Source organism: Ailuropoda melanoleuca, chromosome 1 (assembly GCF_002007445.2).
Source record: "Ailuropoda melanoleuca isolate Jingjing chromosome 1, ASM200744v2, whole genome shotgun sequence".
NCBI classification, from domain to species: domain Eukaryota; kingdom Metazoa; phylum Chordata; class Mammalia; order Carnivora; family Ursidae; genus Ailuropoda; species Ailuropoda melanoleuca.
The window spans coordinates 207,182,236-207,205,500 of record NC_048218.1 but is presented as its reverse complement, the minus strand read 5'-3'; the positions used below and the strand labels follow the sequence as shown (position 1 = coordinate 207,205,500).

The 23,265-nt window shown below is 46.1% G+C and overlaps 1 protein-coding gene across 1 annotated transcript in view; it reads right to left on the bottom strand.

Moving 5' to 3' along the window:
* The window catches only part of GALNTL5 (polypeptide N-acetylgalactosaminyltransferase like 5), a 59,786-nt gene extending 57,424 nt beyond the window's left edge, over window positions 1–2,362 (bottom strand). Inside the window, exon 1 of the mRNA XM_019795554.2 lies at window positions 2,332–2,362. The gene's annotated coding sequence lies outside the window, so the exon portion shown is untranslated. The remainder of the gene's footprint in view (window positions 1–2,331) is intronic.
* Window positions 2,363–23,265: the final 20,903 nt, after the last annotated feature.

The following is a 23,265-nucleotide window of genomic DNA, read 5'->3' as shown; positions in this document are numbered from 1 at the left end:
GGTATTTTATTATCCCAGCAAGAGAAAGGAAAGGTTCCTTCTCCTCGGGAAATAGCCCAGCCAATGAGGGTCTGTGACTACAGCCCAGCCAATGAGGGACAGTCATAGCTCAGCCAATGAAAAGCCACTATACTTGGAACTCCAGTTGACGCCAATAGACATTTTGTTTATTACTGCCTTTTCGACTTCCCCTTTACTTTGTAAAAGAAGATTCTTCGGTTTGTTCTGCAGGCTTGCTTTGGTTATACCATAGCCTTCTTGTCATGGGTTGCAATTCTCTGCTATTCCTGAAGTCCATTTTTGCTGGTAAAATAACTGGAGGTTTTATTTTTTAGGTTAACGCTCTGCTTGACCCAGTTTCCTTCACTTGCAGGCGTTGGCCCCCAAACACGTGCCAGTAAAGTGCCTGCATGCAAATTTCAGTCTCCGAGTCTGTTTCCTAAGGAGCTGGAGCTACAACAGTTGGTAGTGGGGGTGATCCTGGGAAACAGACACCGAAATGATCACCCCGAGTGCCTGGCCCGAAGGACCCCTTTGCTGGTGGGAAGGCGGTGTTCTGACAGCCGCTGGCGGGTTGAAACAGTGCGCATGGTCCAACTTCACTGGTGGGGAAATGGGATGAATGCTGGTGGAAAGGAACGTTTGGTTGGGGCATTTGAGAGATGGGGGCAGGGAGTAGCCGGTACAAAAACCGTGGAATCAAAATGGCTGCTGTTGGATGCTACGGATGCATTTGAGAAAGGCAACGAAAGGCTGAGGGTGATGAGCCACCGCTTGAAGGCAAAGTATCAATCTGGCCTCCTTAGCGACACATAGACTCCCATCTCCTACGTGGGAAGAGCAGAGAGAGCTGAGAACCGTGTGCAGGGCTTGGTGGTAAGGGCAGGTGGACTCCAGGGAAGGTGACTTCTCAGTCCTGGTTCTTCTGCCCAGGGAGCGACGGACGCACTGAGACTCGGGATGGGGGTGTGTGGGTGGAGCGCCACGGCGACACACCCTCTGGGCCTATAGAAATGGCTCACTCGCCCACGTTAAAGGCCCACTCTGCTCCTCTGCTTGAGGATACTGCACAGGCAACACATGCCCTCCCTCCGGACCGCCCCTGCCCCCACTCAGTCCTCTCCTGGTCATCAGATCAGTAACTAGGGTCAAATTAGAGCAAGTTATAGCATAGCCTGGCTGGGAAGGTGCTGGGCCCTGCTTAGGGAGGAAAGACAGTGTCCCCAAGGAACTGCAGAACTCTCCAGGCATCACGACCCAATGGAATCAGGGTTCTGTGCATGGGCTAAGTCCTGAGGATCCTAGATCAAGGTAGGGATATAAAACCAGATTGGGCATCGATTCATATTGGAGCAATCCAAGACATAGGCTTTAACACCCTGAGAAAGATCCTCATTGCACAGTGAAATCTCCTTGATTGGACGAATTTACATTTTAAAAACATCTTTAGGGTACCTAGGTGGCTCAGTCAGGTAAGTGTCTGCTCTCATCTCAGGTTGTGATACCAGGGCCCTGGGATTGAGCCCTACCCAGGGCTCCTTGCTTATCAGGGAGCCTGCTTCTCCCTCTCCTTCTGCTTGCCACTCCCCCTGCTTCTCTCTTTCTCAAATAAATAAATAAAATCTTTAAAAAAATAAAAACGAAATCTTTGATTATGCAAAGAAAAAGTGTCAAATGTGTAAGAGGAGAAGGTAGCCTCTAACTGGAGGAACTGGGTGGATTGAAACAAGTGGGAAGAGAATGAAGCTCGTTAACTGCTATGACCACCACTACTTCCGATAAATGTCACATGCAGAGACTGTTTTAACTTCCACCAAACACCAAAAGCAATTAGAAACTAAGGAAGAAAGTAAGCAAGGGGAGGCACCCGAATTGAATAGACAACATACGCATGTGGGTTCATGATAGGCTTAATGCTGGAGAAGGAAATAAATCCATATTCTCTAGGAGGATTCTACTATATTAAGAAAATTTGGAGGAAATTCTCTACACGTGAACACTTAAGAAAATTACCTTTGTCCAATTTTTAAAATTTTTACAAATGTCAGTTTTCTTATACTACAATTTCTTAAAGCAGAGCTCCCCCTGGTTTTCTGGAATCTGCACCTCATCTCTCCCCCCATCCCCACCCCCACTCCCACCAAATGCACATACTCACACACACTGAAAAACCGAAACCCTAAACTAAATCTGGATTCAGTTATTGAGTTTGTTTTAAAGTGTCTTTTCAAAGTCAGGAAAACAGGCTATGCCTTGGATGATGTCACAACTAAATTTTCTATAAATAATTAGAATTTCCAGAACTGAAGTCATTATAAATGCCCAGCCTACCTCTAGAGTGGCATAATCCAGTCTGGTAGCCATAACCTTTTTTTTAAAACTCAGATCTTCTTAATCCTAATCCCCAGAGCCAGCATTCCATTCACGATTCAGTGATTTGATGTGCGGCTTCCACTGATTCCAGAAGGAAGGAGGCCCCCATGTTGTCCCCACTTTTCAGCCCACCGAGCTCCCCCACCTACCATTAAGACATTGGCTGCTCTGTAGTTGATAAGTTGTCTAAGCTGAATCACAGGTGAAATTAGGCAGGAGTCTAGGTTGAATGATCTGAAAGACGAGATTTTTTTCTGAATGGCTGACTTTATGGTGCCTGGATTCTGAGCAAATACTTGATTGTGCTGGGCTGCCCTGCCTTCGTGGTGTTAGACAAGATGAAGCATCGGGTGCACCACAGAGCCCTTGTGACGTCACACAGGGCATCGCCAGCAGTCAGGGGCCCCTGCCTTGAAGCTCTGGGCAGCAGGTGGAATTCAGAACTTCCAGAGTTCAAAGGGTCCTTCCAGAGAGTCTTAGAATCCTCATTTCTCAGCGAGGAAAGAGGAAAAGCCTCATCTTGGGCAAAATCTAGGCTAGATCTCATTTTCAGCTTTTTTGAAATCAATGTGAGAAAAAGAAGCTTTCAGAACACCTCAAGGGACTCAAAGATGAGCCAAAGGGTTGTTTGGCTGCCTTTTAATTTTTTTACTCCATAGTACTCAATATTTAGATATTAGTACATGAGTTCAGCCAAATGCTTGTGAAATGTCTTCTTAACATGTCTGAGCAGATTTGACCTTTCCCCCACTGAGGAGGCTGACTCTGTTTAGCCTGGGACCAGACATCTGCTTCAAAGTATGTAAGAGACAGGGGTGGGGGTGGGGTGAGTTAGGTTCTTCCTGGAGGACCAGGAATGAAACAACAGAGAACATGCTAGACATCCCGTATTTTTCTGTAGGTATGAAGGACATGGAAGTCATGGCGCTACCCAGGGGTTGCTTAAGGGAGATAGAATAATCATGTGAGAAATTAGGGGAAGATACAAGATAAGAAGTGTATTGAGTTGCTACAGCCTGGTGTCCCGAAGAACCAAGAGTTAGGGGGCACAGTTGTCAGAAGGAACTAATTCATAAGGGGGAGAGGATAATGCAACAAAACAAAACAAAAGGCATAGAACAAAGTCATGACACTAGGCAGGTAGCTGGTAGGAGCTGAAGAGAGGAGGTTCAGAGGAGAAAGACGAAAGTTGCAGAGGGGAAGGAATGTGGGGGGGAGAGTAAGGTGCATTAGTGACAATGGAGGTCAATTCCATGGGAGTAACCAGAAAGCCTGGAACCTCCCCTATGGACAAAAAGAAATTAGGAGGCTGAAACAGTGTATGTTTTATCTCAAATTAGGCAAATTTTATCCTAGTTGATCTTAATTAAACAATTATAAGGAGAAACAAAGCAACCCTGAGTTTTACTCTCAGTTTGAGAAAGAAAAGGGAAACATATCTTACCTCTCTTATGATAGGTTAAAACTTCAAACTGAAAGCCAGGAAAACCATCTTCTTTCTGGGCCTGTGTCTTCTGAGGGATAAAAGGAATGCTTAAAACAAAGGGCAGGGGAAAAAAAAACACCCACAAAACACAACAGAACAAAAAACAAAGGGCAGAGAAACAGAAATAGGGAATGCAAATCAAAGAAAACAGGCAAAAACATTTGAGTATAAAATTTGTCAATTATTGCATACCATCCCAAGCTTTTGGGGGGACTGTCAGGCCTTGGAGGAGAGGGTCACAGACGAGTCCATCTCTGCACTCCATGATGCTGGGCCTTACGTGATAGGTGCTGGTCAACATTCACTAAATAAATCCTCAAGTGATCGTAACTCCTAAGACCAAGGAATTGGTAAGCAATGCCAAAATGTGAATATCTTTGGGGGTAAAAAGGAAATAGAAGGAGGGAGGAAGGAAAAGGGGAATTAAAAATTAATGAAGTAACCTTAGTCTCAGCCCAGCCCAGCCCTTAGGCTCCCTCCCCCAGGCCCAATTGGGCTCATTCATCTAAAAACTCTCTTCTGACTGATTCTTTGCTCCGGTGACAAAGGCCTACAAACTTTCCCCAGACACTGCTCCTACCTCGAAACTCCCCTGTATGCTATTGGTCAAACTTGCCAACCTATGCTCTTCTTTGTCCTAAGAACCCTTTAGAAGAATCCAGTCCCCATCCACTCTGGTTCCCAACCATTCAAAGCGTCCACTGCCTCCAGATCCTTTGGCTCTCTGCCCATCTCAGGGTCCAAATAGCATTTCCCTCAATAACCGGGTAGTGAGTGTTTCCCATGGAAGTGGGCAGTTATCTTAGGAAACTCCCAAGCAGGGTTGTGATTTGAGAGTTTACCTCTAGAAATTAATGACGCGCTGTCTTAGAGTGTGGGGAATTATTGTGGGCCCGGGGCTGGGGATGTGGAGTTGGGGAGAAGAGAGAATCTGGTAATAAATGCCAGACAGAGGCCTTCCTTTGGCTAATATCCAAAGAGGTCCATCTTGTTTGACAGACCATGTGCTGATTGCTTCTGTTGCAAACCAGTGTTTTGTTTATTTGATTCAAGCTTGTAACAGTAAAAGACAAAGGGCCGTGTAAGCAATGACAAGACGTGAATATCTGGGTGTGGGGGAAGATGTTTTTTACCTTTAGGTACCTACCTCCTGGTTAATGTAGCTAAAGGCCCTGTGTCCTGAGCCTCACATCTCCATAGGGAAGAAGACATTGTTCAAGACATTGGTTCAAATTCTATGAATAGATTCAGCCAAATGAGACCAGTGCCCCTGGATAAATAATACCAAAATTGCTTTTGGTAGATGTTAATCAGTGGCCTCTTGAGTGAACAATGAGTTTCGTCTTCAATTAATTAAAAAAACCCAAAATAGTAATCTTTGGTTCTGGGAGGCCAAGAACATCTGCCAAAGATGCTCTAAAAAGATAAGAATTACATAAATTCTAAGGCTGTAGGTTAGTTACTCAAAATATTAATAATTTAATGAGAAACAGCCTATTTGGAGACTTTTGATGTTGGTAGCTTGGTTCACATGGCAAATAAGAATCATTTTACAGCATTATTCAGAATAGCTGGAATGTGGAAGTACCCCAAGTGTCCATCAGTAGATGGGTGAGTAAACAGAAGGTGCTATCCACACACGATGGAATCTTACTCAGCCTTAAAAAGGAAGGACATTCTGACACCTGCTACAACATGGGTAATCTCGAGGATGTTCTCCTAAGTGAAATAAGCCAGACATAAAAAGACAAGTACTGTATGATTTCACTTACCTGTTGAGAATAGTCCAAATCATAAGGAAAGTAGAATGCTGGTTGCCAGGGGCTGGGGGAGGGACAGGGGTGGGATGTGGGGGATTCTTGTTCAGTTTTACGAGATGACAAGAGTTCTGGAGATGTGGTGGAGATGGAAATACATAATACATTTTATACCCCTGAACTGTATACTTACAAATGGCTAAGATGATAACTTTTTTGTCATATGTATTTTAACACACATAAAAAACTGGGGGGAAAAGTACATGAAGTGATTTATATTCTTTGACTTATGCTAAGGAAACTACCCCCTCACCTGCTATGCTCTTGGTGTGCTTTTTGAAAAGGTTTTCACTTCCATACCCACACTTCTGGCTTCCTGTCGACTTCCTGTAACACTTGTTAACATTCACTTCTGGTTTGCTTCGACTGCTGTGTTTCGGGTGTCATTTTCTTTTTATGTAAAGCAAACACTGAAACCTCGAATATACAGTAGACATATTTTTGTAAAATATATAGGTGAAAACCAAAACAAAAGCAGACAAGCACCCTAGCATTTTTCTCCTGAAAGCAGATGTCCAACCTTCGATGAAATATCAGGCTCCACTGATTTCTGGAATAATTAAGTCCTTCTCTTACTTAAAATAAAACGGGGAAGTTTCTTTAGAAATGTGCAAAGCCATTTTGGAGACAAGACACGATGCGTAGCTCCTCTGGGGGCCGAGCAGAAACCATCGGCAGATGATAGAACACGTTTCCCTTGTCTCCTTCTCTTTCACCCGACTCTCATTTCTGTTTTTCCCTTTGCTTCCAGTCAGCTACCCAGGCTGTTACCTCTGGTAATATGCCCCTCTCCACCTCTGCGTAATATACTGTGGTATTCACACGATCACCACACCGGATTGAGGTCAGCTCTCCCAAGCACAGGGGAAAGCAGGTTTTTGTCCTGAAACGATCACTGATTCCTAGTAATTGAAGGGAAAGCTAATACATAATTTGAAAAATACAGTTTTCCAATATAATTTTCTAACAGGGACGTGTTTTCCCCGGAGATATCTAGATGCCTTTAATTTCTGTTTTTCTCCCTTCTTACCCCCAGTTCATTTTATTGCTTTTCCTTACTTATACATTCACATTGCAGATAGTCTTGTATATATATGTTGACTTTCATAATTAATAAAATTAAATGGCGGATCCTTTCTTCTCCCTCTCGGCTCTCAGCGACCAGACAGACAGGCTGCCTTGGGAGGGGCGTCTCCCCTCCATCCCTCTCTACCCTGCGGGGCTGAGTCTTTACAGGTGTTTGCAGCACAGCTCTGGGTCAGGTTTAGTGCTGCTTGTTATCATTGTGGCCTCGGGCACGTTCCTGGACTGTTCTGGTTTCTTATAAACAGGCTAACGCCTGCCTCAGAGGATTGTTGTCATCACTAAAAGAGAACATTCTTGCCAAGGCGGCTAACGGTGCTCAGCTAATGATGGGGATTGCTCCTGCCACATGGCTGCCCTCTGGCAGATAAGAGAGAGGACGACAGGGGGCTGTAAATAGTGCAAACCTTTCAAGAGCTAGTTGGCAATATGGAGAAAAGTTGCACATATGCACCAAATAGGACGATCCAGCAATCCACCCTTGGGATGTACCCTAGAGAAATACATACTATGTACCAGGAGGCGAGTGTAAGAAGACTGGATATGGCATTGCTTGTGTGAGGAAAATTCAAAACAACCTAATAAACCAGAATAAAAGAATTGGTAAATATATTGTGGTATTCATACGATCAACAGTATACAGGAGAGGGGAGCCTGGGTGGCTCAGTCGGTTAAGCATCTGCCTTTGGCTCAGGTCATGATCTCACATCCGGCTCCCTGCTCAGTGGGGAGTCTGCTTCTCCCTCTCCCTTTGCTCCTCACCCCTGCTGTTCCCCCCCCCACCCTGTACACACTCTCTCTCTCAATCAAATAAATGAATAAAATCTTAAAAACAATGTACAGGAGGGTACCTGGGTGGCTCAGTGGGTTAAGTGTCTGCCTTTTGCTCGGGTCATTATCCCGGAGTCTCGGAATCAAGCCCCACGTCGGGCTCCCTGCTCAGTGGGGAGTCTGCTTCTCCCTCTGCTCCTCACCCCACTTGTGCTCTCTCTCAAATAGATAAGTAAAATCTTAATTTTTTAAAAGATTTTATTTATTTATTTGACAGAGAGAGAGACAGCCAGCGAGAGAGGGAACACAAACAGGGGGAGTGGGAGAGGAAGAAGCAGGTTCCCATAAGAGGAGCCTGATGTGGGGCTCGATCCCAGAACACCGGGATCACGCCCTGAGCTGAAGGCAGACGCTTAACGACTGAGCCACCCAGGTGCCCCATAAGTAAAATCTTAAAAAACAAACAAACAAACAAACATGAGGGAGAGGAAACCGAGAGAATCGGAGGCACAAGGATAAACCTCCTCTGTATAACGCTGAGGGAGAAGCAGATTGTAAAGCAGACACCTGGTGTGACAGCATCCCTCCTTAAGTTGAGAAGGTGAAAAACAATAGTTTGTATTGTCTTAACACACACACACACGTAGGGAAATAGAAAAATATGTGTGGGAGTAATGAAAACCAATTCAGAGTAATGGTTACCTGGCGGGGGGGAGGTGTGTGCAGAAAGGGAGGGTACACAGGGGTCCTCAACTTTTCTGTTTTAGTTTTAAAAAAAGATTTACAGTACATATGCAGCAAAATGTTAAGATTTCATAAAGCTGATGTGGGGGTGCATGGGTGTTTTCATATTCTCTACATACTTTTTATAGGTTCACCACATTTCATAATAAAAACAATGAAAGGTCCTAATCAACTCAGGAGATTCACGGAAATTGATTCCTTATCCTCTACAAGCTTCTTCATCCCACCTCTTAGATATAAGTGGTGTGTTTTATTCCATCGATGGTCCACAAGAGGGAGATCTAGAACAATTCAGCTGCCGGATGTATGGCTGTATAAGCTTAGATGAGGACCCACAGCATCTCGGGCAGCTTTGCTGGAGCGCCATGGTCACTAAGTTCTCTTGTAGGCTCCTGCCTGCCATCTGGCTACAGCAGGGCACTTTTAGCATGCTCGGAAATCTGCAGAGCAACCGTTCGTGGAAAAGAAGACACATCTCCGGGTGCGGCGGTAAAACGAACAGTGTTTAAAACATGCAGCGTAAAGAAATGGTCGCAGAGTACAAAGCACAGGGCAGCAAGAGGAAAACAGGTCAGTGGGGTGCAGAAGCAGGGGGGAGACATGTGTCCTCGGGAGCCTGTGGCCAGGCGCTCGGGGGCTGCTACCCTGGGACAGCACAGGAAACCAGAAACTCCTGCTGCTTATTCATGGAACACGGAGCAGTACCGACACAGCTTTCTTGTCACTGGAGCTACAGGCAGTACAAGTAGTGATAAGCACACCCATCTGATGGCCGTGATGGAAGCTTACCGTTAGGCGCACCTGATGCACGGCTCCATCTCAGGGCCCTGAGGTCAAGACCTGAGCCGAAATCAAGAGGAGGACGCTTAACTGACTGAGCCACCCAGGTGCCCCTCTGCTACTTACTCATATTTTAAACCAGGTTTTATTAAAAATTGTGGAGGATAACCAAATTAGGAATAGTCATTGGTGTCCCTGCAAGCCTGAAAGAAACTGCCGTTACTCTGGGCGGGGACCTCCTATCGCAATCTTATCCCCAGGAGCAAACACCTGATATATCACCGATAGATCACTGGCCCTCAGAAAATGTTTGTTAAATTAATGCTATAGCCATTGGCAGATGAATGGAGAAGTAAAATGCGGCCTATACATACATGGAATAGTATCCAGCCTTTGAAAGGAAGGTGCCGGAACATGGATGAAGCTCGAGGACACGCTGCTATGTGAAACAAGCCAGTCACAAATGCTATGTGATTGCACTCACATGAGGTACCTGGAGACAGAAAATTCACAGAGATGGAGCGTAGAAGGGGGGCTGCCGGGGGTGGGGGAGGGGAATGGGGAGTTAATGTTTCATGGGGACAGAGTTATAGTTTGGGCAGATGAAAAGGTTCTGGAGAAGGACGGTGGTGATGGTGGCACGACAGCGTGAATGTACTCAACACTACTGAACTGCAGACTTAAAAGCGGTTAAAATGGTCATTTCATCTATATTTTATTACGATTTAAGAAATAAATATGGAAAGAAATGAATGCTGCAGAGAAGTACAACTGGGGAGAGTCAAGTTCTGTGCAGGTAAAACACACCGTGTACCCTCCAGGAAAGGCTCTGGGTGGCTCTGAACTGGGGAAGTGGGTCATCCTGGCTCACTGAAGGGTGGAGCTGCGAAGCAGTGTGATTTGGGACCTGTCGGCCGTCTTCTCTGGGCCCTTCCGGAGGCCGGTGGGAACAGGCTGAAGCTTCGCTCCCCTCTCGACTCAGGAAGCTGAGTCTGGCTCCGGGTCCAATCACGTCTGGTCCTGCTTCCCCCATCATGGCCCCTTCAGGGTTATCCCCAAGAGAAGCTGTGACCAACAGAAACCAAAGAGGAAACTCGAGAAACCGCCTAGTGATTCGAAGTGTCCCAGGTAAGCGGGGTCACAGAAGCCGCCGAGCGGCCCGAGGCGCCATGAGGAAGAACAGTGAGGTCTTTGTGCTGAGGTCACGGAGTGCGGCTTCCTTCCTTGCCGCCCAAACCCGCGGGCCCAAGTTCACACGTGCACAGAAACACTGCTCCCACCTGAGAAACAGTGGGTAAAAGGGAAGAAGGAGCAAAGAGAAAGAAAACCACCACAGGAAGAGTAAAAATCTAGCATTTCTTAATCTGCAAAAACAGAAGGTGGATTCCGCAGCCCCGTTCACTAGTGACTTGGATGTTGGCCCCAAGCAACAAACTCCCAGATCGAGGTTCTAGGACAGTAAACAAAGGGCCTCTTCAAAGGAAGATTTATCGCAGGGAGAGATCCTGCTCCTCCAGAATTTCTCAGAAAAAGGCTCCCAACTGCCCCATTCATCAGCAAAGGGTTACACAATCCTATCCTAACTAGGACCTGAAAGCTGACTTTTGTCCCACAAGTCAGGCTAACGCCCCGTGAGATAACAGAACGTATGTATATTGGTCTCTGCCTCTGGTTCCTGGCACAGGGCTCCTTAAACCCTGTAATGTCCTAAGTGATAAGAGCACCAGCAGCAAGCATCTTTTGTTATAATATGCGATCTCTGGCCCTGGGTCCTGACACAGAACTCCTCAATTTCTTGGAATTCCGTGAGTGATGGCAGTGCTGGGAAGCTCGGAATATTCAGCCCCACCTCCCACTCTCCTGAGACAGATGAGGGGCTGGAAATGGACTTACTGATCTATCATGCTTATGTGATGAAGCCTCCGTAAAACCCCGAAAAGTATGGGGTTCAGAGAGCTCAGAGAGCTGGGATGGTGAACACGTGCAGATTTGGGGAGAGCGCTCAGAAGCTAAACTGTTTCTAAAACACACTCAGACAGGGACACCTGGATGGCTCAGTTGGTTAAACGCCTGCCTTCGGCTCAGGTCATGATGCCAGGGTCGTGGGATCGAGGCCCACATGGGGCTCCCTTCTCAGTGGGGAGTCTGCTTCTCCCTCTGCTGCTCCCCCTACTTGTGCTTGCTCTCTCTCTCTGACAAATAAAGAAATAACTAAAACTCTTTAAAAAATATATATAAAACACACCCAGACCGAGAAGATGGACAGTGTCTGGCTGCCTTTAGAGGATGAGCTTCCTATTTGGGGTCGGGTGTCTCCACCAAGACATAAGCAACCAGAAACTGGCAGTGAGCCTCAGAAAGCCATCAGCCCCACCCCCTCTGTGTGCCTAGCTGGCTCTCTCTGCACGGTAGTTCACGGTACAGGAAGAAAGCCCAGACTCTCAAGAAGACAGGCTGTGCCTGTGAATTCTGGTTCCACCAATTACTAATTACATGGCTTTGAGAATGTTAATTACCCCCATTAAGCCTCCCTTCCCTTCCTTTGTGAAACTGGGATGATGTTACTTTTATCATGAGGCGGTGGCTCTAAGTAGGAAGTAGGTCCTAGGAGAAGGTTTTCATTCATTGGTGTTGAGGAACCCACAGTATATCAGGTCAGCGATTGACTTCATAGATGTTTCTTTTTCTTTTCATCTAAGCGAGGAGAAAGGGATTTGCTTAGCACTATCCTGTAGAAGGATGATAAAATCTTTTGCATTGATATTGGTGCCCAGATCTTCACGGTTATTTGAAAAAAGATATTTATATGTGTATGTGTGTATATGCATAAGTGCATATACCAGTATGTGTGTGTGTGTAACTATCTATCTATCTATCTATCTATCTATCTATCTATCTATCTTATGGTATTATACTATAATCTGTCTTCTATAAAGGATTTGTATCAGTTTCAGAAAAAAACAACAATGGGATAGCCAAAAATGGTGCATTCGTTTAAATACCTTTATGCTCTGCTGGTGGCAATACCAATTAGCAAAATGGTCCTGAAACGCACTTTATTATATCAGGAGTCTTAAACTCTTTAAGTATTTTGGCCACTTCTTGAAATCGATCTTAATGAAATATTAACATTTTTAAAAAGATTATGTTTTAAAAATAATTTATTTTTTTAATTTTAAAAAAGATTTTATTTATTTACTTGAGAGAGAGGAAGAGCAAGCAAGAGAGAGAGAGAGAGAGAGAGAAAGAAAGTGCACGAGTAGGGGGGAAGGGCAGAGGGAGAAGGAGAAGCAGACTCCACACTGAGCAAGGAGCCCGACCTGGAGCTGGATCCCAGGACTCTGGGATCATGACCTGAGCTGAAGGCAGACGCTTAAACAACGGAGCCACCCAGGTGCCCCTTAAAAAGTTTATTAAAGCCCTTATTTATAATGGCAAAATCTGGAAAATGCCCGCATTTTTAACCATGAAGAGAGAAGATAAGTAAATAATTGGAAATGATATTAAGAGAGAACACATGACACAAGTTGTGTCTATAGTATGATCGCAAGTATGTAATGATATATAGCTGTTCATGTGTAGGAAAAAAAATGACTGGAAATACATGCATCAAAATGTTACCAGTCATGGTGAAATTATAGGTGACTATTATCTTCAAATTCTGCAAGTTTACTTTGATCAAAGAAAATATAAACATAACTCTAAAACAACAGAAAACAGTTTCTGTAAGAAAGGTAAGAAACTTCCAATGCCTTCCTGCATGTCAAACCCCCAGCCTTTTTTGGTCTACTTTCTGTTTGATCTTTTGACTCTGAGCATTTGGCTCTGTTGACCAGCCTATCTTCTAAAAATCCTATTCCTTTGACTTCTGCAGCACTGGGCTCTGCAAGAGAGGGTGCTGTGATCAACTAGCAATGCCTGCTACAGGCACGGGAAAGGAGGTGGGGACACGCATGCTACACACTTGCCATCTTTGCTTCAGCTACTTTTCCCTTAAACTCTCATCCTCACATCACTCACCATCTCTATGCTAATGAATGAAGCCCCAAATCCCAGTATCTTTCATTCCCTCACCTTCCATGCCCATCTATTCAACTTTCTACATTCTTGACACCAGGCATCTTGAACTTAACAAACTGAATTGATTTTCTTCTCCTATAAACAAAGTAAATAATGTCACTCCAAGCTTGTTGCCTCCCTTGGACTGCAGGAAGACCTCTGCAGCCTGCTCTGACCTCACACGCCATCCCAGCTCCTGGCCTACATGCTCCCCTTGTTCCAGCCATCGTGGTGAATACCCCACAGCCTACACCCCACTTCTGCCCAACTCTGGCCTCTCTGTTTGCAGTGCCCCTTACCTTCCTAATCCAGCAAGTCCAACTCCTCCTGGAAGGTTTGGGTCCAAGCTGCTCCTAGATAAGGCCTCCCCAGCTGCCAGAGCTGGCTTTCTGGCCTCTGTCCTTGTCAGTGTTTTCTGCTGTTGCTGTACCAGCAGCTGCCTTCCCATTCTCCTGTATGCCTCTGCTTCTCTGTCTCCCTGATGCACCACAGCCTCCCTGGGAAAACCCCAGGGCCCCTTCACCTTGTGACATGTGGGGCCGAAAGTCTGGCTTCTAAGCAAATTTTGCTGAATGCATGAGAAGAGAAGCGGTTAGATACTCTTATCAGGAACCTGTGAAAATGTTGGTTTTGCATATGAGCATTACATTTATGTGATACTCCTGGTAGCCATGAAAAATTGGAAACAGGAGAGAAGACATTGTACAGGGCCCATTGTCTATCCCTAAATTCGTGCTTCAGGAGAAAGAAGCGTTTGGGGCCCTAAACTCTGGTGGGATTTGCTCATTGGAATCTCCTTGTGTAACACCTGCTCCCCCAGCTCCCAGGTCACTGAGAAAGGACATTTCAGGAAGTGTGGGTGCCTATGACAAGCATAACAACCTCGGTCTTTGCGTCCGAGCCGCTCTTTTCTCGTGAGCTCATGCAAAAGGAAACAGCCCATTCCTCCACCAGCATGCATCAAAGTCTCAATGTATTTAGATCTTCAAAAAAAGTGACACCTTGTGTATGAAAATGGTTTTCAACTGCATTATCATTGTAAAGGAAGAGTTTTAGCTTATTAATTATAAAATCATTGAATACGACTACAGCATGACTTATCCTGACCCCTGTGTGCCAGGGGACAAGTCCAGGGTCGTTGCTGCATGGAGATCAGCACCCCAATGTCCTCGTTGGAGTATGCTACACACTGAATATTTGTGTCCCTCCAAAATTCGTATGTCGAAACTGAGTCTGGCAATATTAAATTAGATGCCTCTTGAATGTAGATTTCAGTATTTCCCTGACTAACTTTATCCCAATGTGATGGTATAGGGACATAGAGCATTGCGGACTGATTAGGTCATGAGGGTGGAATCGTCATGAATGGGATTAGCGCCCTTCTAAAACAGACCCCACAGAGCTCCCTCTGGCTTTCTACCATGGGAGGATGCACCAGACACTGATGGGCTGGTGCCTTCATTTTGGACTTCAAGCCTCCATAACTATGGGGAAAAAATTTCTGTTGTAAGCCACGCGGTGTATAATATTCTGTTATAGCAGCTCAAGTGGACTAAGACAGGGTGAGTCTTCACCTGTCATCACTCTTTGAGTAGCCCTGGCTAAGCTGGATTAGGCACCCCAGTTCCACCCTCTCTCTTGTCCAGACCCATAGGATATGGAACAATTAACCAGTGGAAGTAGAAACGCTGGATGAGACAAAGGAACTGGTTGACCAGTGCAGACCCTCCACCCTAGTTGCCCTGCATATCAAAGCAAGCAGCATCACTCCTGCTGCTTTCTGCTCCTAAGTGAGTCACTGAAGTGGAGTGGGAGGGAACACATGGGGAATGGGAAACGAGAAGACAGTGTTCACCCAAGAACTGAGATACAGATTGATGCAGTCACTTGAGTTCACTCAGCTCCTGCCAAGATTCAGGATTCAAACTCAGGTCAGCCTAACTTCAAACCTACCTTCTCGAGTCCTGATAGACTGGTCATGAAAGAGAGGCTAAGGAAAAACCAGTGTCAAGAAAGCTAACAGCCACCAAGCATTAAGGTTCCCAGGTGATGCTGGGTCAACTTTCAAAATAGATTTTAGTTATGCTCAGAGAAACAAGAAAGAGCCCCCTGTACCTGAGACAGATGGTGAAATTTAACAGATGAAAACACAGAGCTGCTGAACTCTTGTTTGGTCTCTATTCTATCAGGGATCATGGTCTCCAAAGCATGAAGGGCAGAACCAACGTTAGCAGAGGGAGGCTGCACTATGTATTAGACCTAGGGTTTGCCCTGACCAGCTGCCCTAATGGGAGCGAACCACACACACCCTCCAAGACTGTGCCCTCTTCTCTAAGAGGGGATGACAAAAACAAGCACACAGTTGTTCGGAAGGTAAAACATGATGTCGTGAAGATTAATAGGTAGACAGATCTAGCACTGCACTTTTAAGTTTTATGGGAGGGATCACGGGTCTTTGAACATATGAAATTCCAGAGGGCTCGAAAAGTATATATAAGACATGGGTGAATGTCTGATGTGCTTGAAAGAATGTGGGAAGCAGCAAACTGCAAGGGGGCTAAGGAGAAACAACTATAGTCCTGAGCTCCAAAAAGCAGAGCTATTTCCAAACAATAGAGGCCAGTACATTTGATTTTGACCCTGGATAAGGTTCTAGAAGAAACTTTCAAAAAACATAAATCATGATAGAGCCCTACAATGGAAAACTATGCAATCATTAAAAATTATGTTGTAAAAGCATCTTTAATGACAAGGAAGAAGAATATTCTCAATACAGCAAGTTATAAAAGTGATAGCAGAACAGTATGTATCTACAATTAGCTTAATTTGGTTGAAAAAGTTCTAAGCGCATCTCTGATGAACACCCCTGAGGAGGTCTTCCTTCGATGCCCTACGAGCTCCTTCTATGAGGTCCTTTGCTGGCTCCCCTTCTCATCTCCCTAACGTGACCACTTGGCTCACTCAGGGCCCAGTTTAAGCTTTCTCTCTCCTTGGGTGGCCTCATCTTTCCCATTATGATTTTAAACACCATCCAGATGCCAAGCACATTGTGTACATGGATACCCACCCTCTCTTCTGCTTTCCAGGCTGGCGAACTCCCTGCCTGCTCTCACACTGCATCTCCACTGGGCTGTCTTTCAACATTCCAAAACATCGGACATAAATGGAATTCTAAAGAAGTTCAAGTAACCCACAAGAAGACCTAAAAAGAGAAACGGAGGAATGAGGAACTGGATCTCTCATACACTGAGGGTGGGAATGCACAATGGTAGCCACGGATAACCAGTACCAAATGGGCGGTCTGGAAAATACTTTAGTGGTTTCTGACAAAACCAAACGTGTACTTACCATAGACCTTAGGCATTTGTCCATGAGACATTAAAATTTATGTTCACACCAGAACCTATATGTGAAGGTTCATAGAACCCTAATTCATAATAGCAAAATACTGGCAACAACACAATGTTCTTTTATGGGTGAATGGTTGGATAAGCTCTGGGACATTTGCATAGTGGAATATTCCTCTGTAATAAGAAGGACTGAACGACTTGTAGGCAAAGCAAGTTGGATGGACCAGAAGGGCACTATGCTTAGGAAAAAGAAGTCAATCTCCAAAGGTTACATACTATGTAATTTCATTATACAACATCCTCAAAGTAAAAGCACAGACACAGAGAAGAGATCAGTGGTTTCCAGGGGTGGCATGAGGGGCGAGTGCAATACAAAAAGGCAGCTTAAGGGGGTTCTGTTTTGATGACAGGACAGTTCTCTATCTTGATTATGGTGGTGGATGTCTGAGTCTGTTCTTGGCATAAAACTGCACAGAACTGCACACACATCCATACCGGCAAGCGCAGATCTTAACATGGTGAGAACTGAGTGTCTGCAGTCCGGTTACCGACCATGCAGCAACATCCATCTCCTGGTTTCTATGTTGTCCTAGAGCCATATAGGATACACCACGGGAGGAAGCAGGGTGTGGAGCATACGTGAGCCTTTAGGTACTATTCTTGCTACTTCCTGTGAGTCTATAATTATTCCAAAGTAAAAAGTTAAAAAAAATAAAAATATACCTCTTATAGTTATTTTCTTTTTTTTTTTTTTTTTTAAGATTTTACTTATTTATTTGACAGAGAGACAGCCAGCGAGAGAGGGAACACAAAGCAGGGGGAGTGGGAGAGGAAGAAGCAGGCTCCCAGCAGAGGAGCCCGATGTGGGACTCGATCCCAGAACACCGGGATCACGCCCTGAGCCAAAGGCAGACACTTAACTACTGCGCTACCCAGGCGCCCCTATAGTTATTTTCTAATTGTGAGAATAATTCATGATTGTATAACTAAGGAGTCATTTGGTTGTGTTAATTCAAGCTGACTTATGTTAAAAAGGGGGTGTATTAAAAGACTGTAGGGCTGAGTGTCAAAGGCGTCAAAGGAGCCATGACGCTAGGTCTTAGGAAGGGGCTAGAACTGGGGTCTGTATTGGCTTTGGGGTGGAGGGCCATCTCTTGTCCTATTTTTCTCTTTAACTCCTCTTTCTTTGTTCACAGGATATCTATCCTCCAAGACGGGGCAGGCTTTCTCCAGTCCTGACTGGACCTTCCAGGAAAGAGCATCTGGCTGGCCCAGCTGGTCTCTGGTCTCTACACCAGACCAATCAGTTATGGGTTCACTCTTGGGACTGGGCAGATGGTTCTCAGAGGAAATGAGGAGTCATGAGTTCACCAGATGCCCCAAAAGGTGACTATTATAGAAAACTAGCAAACAACACAATGGCCCACGATCCCATAGACAGGTTGGCAGTCACAATTTAGATCTTTTGGGAAGAGATTAAACATGAACCTGTTTATAAGGGTGAGGGCAGGATGCAGGAAAGCCCCCAAGATGGTGCAGGGCCCTGGAGTTGATAAGAGCAAGGCCCCTCTCCTCCCTAGGCCTGGGGAGGTGCAGGGTAGCAGTTACCAGAAACTGCAGGAGCCTTGCTGGGGGCAGGAGACCAGCCAGACTAAGGCCAGAAGCAGTGAGGGGGCAGGTGGAGCAGATTCCCCGACTTCGCTCTCCTCCCTCCATCCAAAGCCTTCCTCTGGTCAAAGCCAACCAGAAGCCAGAGGCCACACAGGTCAGCCGTCAGGGCGTGGAGCAGGTGGAGAAAGGTGGAGAGTGGATCTCCGGGTGGCCAACAGAAGATAGTTAACCCCCAGGAGGATTTTGGTTTATAAACAACATCATGGGTATCAGACCTTTGATTCAGTTTTGAAGCCTGCCTTTTTCACTAGGCCTCATTTGTGAACATTTTTCTCATGCCTCCAGAAACGGTACTTTAAACGGCTGATGAGAATCCTATTATCTGGCTATGGCAATGAGCCCTTATTTAGCCTTTGGGCTGTTTCCAAGCTTCACTCAGATGCCCGGGGGTTTGGTTACGGGTCTGCTGCTGAGCGGCTTGCTATCACCACTCTGCATGTGACTGCTGTCTGTCTGCCTCTCTCCTAGCCCGTGACCTCCTTGGGTGCCTCATCTCCAAAGCGCCAGCTCTGAGCACAGAGAGTATTCCTCAATAAATATTTGCTGGGCAAAAAAAAAAAAAAAAAAAGAGAGAGAGAGAGAGAAAGAAAAAAAAGAAAAGAAAAGAAAAAGAAAGGACAAGTCAGCAAAGTGAAAGCTGAGTACAGGCACGATGCAGGAACCCCTCTCATCTTTGATGACCACCAGGGGTGCTGGTGAATGCACTAGCATGTGCTGCCCCAGCGTGGGGAGGAGGCAGCGGCTACACAGGCCAGGGCTGGGCTTCAAGTGTCCACATGTGGGTTTGACTCTTGGCTCCCATACGTCCTGGGTTTTAAGAGCAAGTCAGGTAATATCTCGGCATCTCTCAGTTCCCGCTGCAAGGTGGGAACACTAGGGTCCTCACAAGGGTTGCCTGCGTTTCTAATCCTTGCAACCCTGTCAGTATTAACCTCCCCCCTTTCTCAGGAGCCACAATTACCTGGGATCTTGTCCGCCAGTTGCATAGAGGGAGGAAAAAAGAGGGGCATGCATACAAAACATTGTCAAGCTGAGTTTTCAATCAAGGAAAGTCTAAGATTACAAAGGAAAGACACAAAAAGATGGAATCACCAGAAGGAGACAGGAGTGGAGCTGTGACTGAAGATGCCCCGTTGCCAAGACAAACACATCTGTCACATTCACCTCGAATTTCTATAAATACTTCGTTGTTCAGTGTTTAATAAATCCATCTCTTGGAAATGCCTGATTCACCTGAGGAAATCTTATCCAGTGAACTGTTTTTATATTGCAAGATTAATGATCAAGTAAAACAAGTGAAAATTTGCTCCCAGGGCCTCAGAAATTTTAAGCTGGGAGCAAATTCTCATTGGCTTTATTTTGAGGGGACCCCTTTTACTGGGACCCCTTATTCTGTTCACCATTTCCCTCTGTTAACGTCTGGCTCCTTCATTCCCAACCCCATTTCCACCTCAAAGTGCATTTTAGGCTTTCATGTTAGTCTGTTTCGGTTGTTCCATTCTCCAAGTAAGATGAGGTGCTTCCTGGGCCCCCGTCCCTGGCCGGCACAGAACTTGCTTTGTGTTTCCTGGTTGTGTGAGACCGCTAGCAAGTCTGCCTCACTTCTGTGTGGTCGCTCTCTGCTCGGTTTCTGGGCCTCTCGTCCCCATGCAGTTAGGATTTACAAATGCCCTGATGCCTGCAGGTGGGAGAGAATGCTCGCTTCCCTAGAGACCCCTTTCCTCTGGGTTTTTGGCTCCAGTTCCTGGCACTGAATGTTGACTTTCTTTCCTTGGCCTTTTATTTCCCATCATGGAAGGAAAAAGAAGCAAATAAGCCATATTTTTTTCTTGCATTAGCACATTCCCATTGGATTCCTACACTCTGCCCTCACTTCCTGGTTCCTGACTCCTCAGTTCTATCCACTCATATGGCCAAACACTAGACTCTGTCACAGCCAAACACTGGACCACTTCCAAAAGTTCAATCTCAAACACAACATTTTTTAAAAAGATGTATTTGTTTATTTATTTACTTGAGAGAGAGAGAGATTCCCAAGCCGACTTCCCCCTGCACATGGAGCCTGACGCGGGCTGGATCCCAGGACCCTGAGATCACGATTTGAGCTGAAATCAAGAGTTGGACGTTCAACCGACTGAGCCACCCAGGTGCCTCTCAAACACACCTTTATCCTCACAGCTCACCTGCTCTGTGCTCCTGCGTCCACAGCTCTCGAACCCAAACGGACTTCCAATCCACAGCCCTACATCTTTCCACCTGCCAGCATCCCCCAGGCCCCACTCCTGCCTTGCCAAGCTCACATCTCAACATAACTGCTCCTTCAGGAACACCCTAGTCTCCCTTTCTCATTTTCCGTCTGGCAGAACTCTAACTATGACCAAACCCAACCATGCCCTCACCCTGCATCTGCCTGAGTTGCTGCTCATCGCTGAAGAGACTACGGAACATACACCATTCATGTTGATTCCAAATGGGCCCCGACACAGCCTGACCATCTACTGGGGGTTGCTGGTGCACCCACTTCCTTCTCTCTAAGTCCTGGACTTCACGACCACACTCTGCCCAAACCCAACATCCTTTCCCCAATTCCCAACTGTCGCCAACATGGGCAGGTGATATACGTGCGATCCAATGAGAGCTCACCGTCTTCCCAACACTGGTATCACCTTAGGTACTAAGAAACCTCGCCCTACCTCCTATTACTATGATTGGCCCATCTCTGCTCCCATCTGAAGCCACCCCCTCCCCAAGTCCCTCACAAGGTCAAGGACTTCACTTCAGAGGGAACCCCTTCTCTCCTGCATGGTCAGCTCCTCCCCCACTGCTAGCCTCTGCCGCACACCACCTGCATACCAGCAAGCTGCCATTCCACTCGTCTTTTCAACTGTCCCTCGCCCCACGTCTGCGCTCCCTCCCACGTCTCACAGAAAAAGATGTCTCTACTTACTGTTTTTATAGTTTCACTGTCTTCACTCTGTCTTCAACCCAATATAATCATGCCTTGGCCCTACAAGTTCACGGAAGAGTCTTTTGAAAGTTGCCCACTATTTCCACATCCCCAAGGCCAAATGGTCAATCTGTCCTCCCTCACCAAGCTAGTTAACCAGGTGAAACTGGTTAATCTCCATGACCACTAACAGTGTGCCATGTGGTTGATACCCTTCACTGGAACGATGCCTCCCTAGACAGGAGACCCAGCCTGCACCCATGTTCTCTCCTCTCTTGGTCCTTCTAATGTCAGCACCCCAAAGTTCTGTCCTCAGCAGCCTTCTTGTCCATCTACACTCTTTTTCTAGGTAACTGTACTGGGTTGAATAGTGTCCCCACAAGTCCATCTGGAACCTGGAAACATGGCCTTATTTGGAAAAAGGGTCTTTGCAGATGCAATCATGTTAAGATGAGGTCATATGGAAGGAAGGTGGGTCCCAATCCAATGTCTGGGGTCCACATAAGGAAAGGGAGACTGGGACACAGCCACGAGGAAGAATGACATCTGACGGCAGTGGGAATTACCAATGGTAATGCAGCTCGCTGCAAGCCAAGGATCCCAGTGACGCAAGAAATTGGCCAGAAGCTGAAAGAATCCAGGAAGGATTCTGCAGTAGCCCTTTCAGAGGAAGCACAGCCCTGCTGACACCTCAATTCAGACTTCTGGCCTCCAGAACGGTAAGTGAATAAATTTCTGTTGTATGAAGCTATCCAGCTTGTGGCACTTTGTTACACCAGCCTTAGGAAACAAATACAGCAATCCCAGCCAGTCCCGTGACTTCATCGACCATCTCTGCATGGATGGTTCTGAACTATCTAACTCCAGTCCTAGCCTGGGATCCGAGTCCCACGCAGGACTATCTGACTGTTGGCTTGGAGTCACCTCTTGGATGTCAAAAGGCGTCTCAAAAGTAATATGGCCAAGAGAGAATTACAGAATGCCCCCAGATACGCTCCCCACAAGTCTTCTCCCTACTCGGTAAGTGAAACCCATTCACTTTCTCAGCCAAAACTCACCAAGTTCTCTCGTATCTTAGCTCTACCACATTTAATGCTAAAACCTTAATCCAGGTTTCTGAATATAATCCCTCAAGTGAACCATCATCCTTCATGTTAGCCATCATCCTTCACCTGGACCATCATTCCTGACCTGGACCATCTCCTTCACCCCAGCTACTGCCCTTACCCTGCATACGTAGCGCACCCACATATAGCTGCTGGGGCAATTAATCTACAGAATGTTGCTGTTCCCGATACTCTTATGGTAAAAGGCAAACTCCTGATGAAGGATGTTAGGACACATACTGATACTTCCTGCCCTCCCCAGTATCATACTGCCTCTTGGCGAGACAAAGCTGGTACCAACATTGTTCTGCTCTGAATGCTTCCCCCGGGTCATTGCTGGCTCCCTCCTCCTCAGTGGGCAAGCGTCTTCAGAGAGGCTGTGCCTGAGCTCCGCAGCTGAAGCAGCCACTCTGAGCCATGCTGCTATTTTGTCTTCCTCGTAGCCCTAGGCTGTACCTGAAATGATCTTCTTTCCTTGTCTTTTTCCTTCCATCGCCCTCCCTCTGCTGGAATGATGCTTCTTGAGGACAGAGACTGAGCTTTGTTTCTGTGGCACCTTTGCTCCCTTGACCAGGGCCTGAGCCCTGTTAGATGGAAGCTTCTTCACACTTACTTGTTCACCAAGGAACAAAGTCCATTACGAACAGATACTATGGAACTGAACTTACTCTCTGAACATGCAGTTACATTTGAAGAACAAGAAGGAAAATAAGTCTACTTACACAGGGTTTTCCCTGGACCTTGACCTTCAAAAAGAAGTATTTCCTCTGAGAGCCTCCAACACCAACAAGATAAAATCTAGGATCTGTATGCAGTCAAGGGCATCCCTGACACATCTGGTGGCTAACTCTGCCCGTAGTACATCCAGCTCATCCCTTGCCCACAGCATCAGGGACAGACGTAGAATCCCTCCACGGGGTTAATTCTGGCTCTACGATTAGACTCTCTCTCGGGTCACTACCTAGAATTTACAGGGTGCTTAATGTTTACACAGTGCTCTGTTCTCTTTTACTGAAGGTAGAGCAAACATACACGTGTAGATAAAAATATTGCATCAGGAAACCTTGGATTTATTCCC